This window comes from Frankliniella occidentalis, unplaced genomic scaffold (assembly GCF_000697945.3).
Source record: "Frankliniella occidentalis isolate FOCC.00 unplaced genomic scaffold, Focc_3.1 Scaffold77, whole genome shotgun sequence".
In the NCBI taxonomy this organism is placed as follows: domain Eukaryota; kingdom Metazoa; phylum Arthropoda; class Insecta; order Thysanoptera; family Thripidae; genus Frankliniella; species Frankliniella occidentalis.
The window spans coordinates 1,023,185-1,024,926 of record NW_026267207.1 but is presented as its reverse complement, the minus strand read 5'-3'; positions in this window follow the sequence as shown (position 1 = coordinate 1,024,926).

Genomic DNA, 1,742 nt, shown 5'->3' with positions numbered 1-1,742 from the left:
CCCCCCCCATCCCAACTGACCCCTTCTCTAACTGTAACGGCATCAAATCACTGCCTCCCTCCCCCTCCAGCTCGGAATACTTTCGTTCGTATTGTGTGATACACCTAGTGACTTGGGGTTGTAGGTCGAAGTGTAAAACAAAATACATCCAACAAAGAGTAGGCAAACAGTACTTGCTGTCTATTTGTCTTAGAATAATGTATCTAAATAATGTCAAATTTTAAAAAAAATGTATAAAAAAGAAAAGTTAGTCTTTTCGGGCTCGCAAAGCGCGGCGCAGCACAAGATGGTCATCCAGCGTCTTCATCTTCATGCTGCTACGGTCGTCTGTGTCGATGCTGCCAGCGTCACTCCAAACAGTCTCGCAAGGAGCGCTCGACGCCGGGATCGCCAAGACCTCCATCGCCACCTTGGCCATTTTTGGAAATAGCACCGTGCCCTGTAAACGTCGTAGATGACGTTAAATCAATTGTATATCAGCAATTCACTATAAAATTTTCCCGCTTCCGAGTGGCAAGGGACAATTTTTGTCATTTACCACTGTGAAAAATATTGTCGTAAATTTACAACATTTTTGTAAACTCGAATTATAATAAGTTGTAAATTTACGAGAGCAGAATTTTTACTCGCCAATGGATTTTAAGTCGATACATACTGCATGTATTTTTACGATTTCAAATTGTAATTTTACAACTAGCGTCAAGGAAAATTTTCCTGTAAACCTACCTACTATTTTTCAGAGTGTACGCAGTAACACTGCAAAACATGAGTTCGTAGGTGTTTAATATATTTTGTAATTTACCATTTACAAGATAGATTGTACATGTACTATATCGTGCTATTGCTCATTGATGGATTTCAAGTCGATACGCAGTGCTTGTAAATTTACAATTTTAAATTATAAATGTACGACACTTCATGGAACATTTTACTGCACCCGGGACAACAATTTCGCTTCACGAGTGCACTACATTCATACCTTCTTTTGCCACCATTCCAAAACATCATCGTCGTCACCAACGTCATCCTCCGTCATCGCCAAGTACCTCTCCAGCTCGTGCTCGTCCTTTTTTCGTTCGGCGACTTTTCTTATTTTAAGGGAGGCGTAAGGATTAAGGCGGGCCTTCTTTGGGGGTGGGGGTTGTGGGTCATCAGGATTTATTTCCTCTTCAATGAGCCCTGCCCGTACCCTCATAGCAACATGCACCTGGAACAAACGAACGTGCGCAGAAAGCTGCTAAAGTTGTAAACAAGGGGAAGGGGCAGAGACCCACAGTGGTCCCGCGACCCTATTTTTGCGGGAAAAAGTCCTCAAGGACGGAGAGGGTCAGTGGTGTTCAGACTTTGTTCAAAGGTGTCCAAAGTAAGAACTTGTAAGAGGGTTTTGATCTGAGCCCCCCCGTTTGGGAGCTACGGTGGCGCAAAGATAGAACAATGACAAATTTAGTCATTTTCGAGCTTTGCTAAAATCGCCTCTGTATCTGTGTTTAAACTGATGCCGGGCATTGCCTATCGCTCCTATGACTTGAGCAACTTGCAATTAACATAAAATTACCCGCCCGACCTATAGTGGCTGCTCGTGAGACGATTAAAAATCGATAATTTGGGGGAAATCGGTGAAAAGTGTTCTTATGACGTTCTTTGTTTACTCGCTTCATTTGCATTCAACGCGACCCAGCACCGACTCCTTGCGGAACATTTCCTTTGAAGTGTTGGGAACACGGTGGACCTGCGCAAAGTTG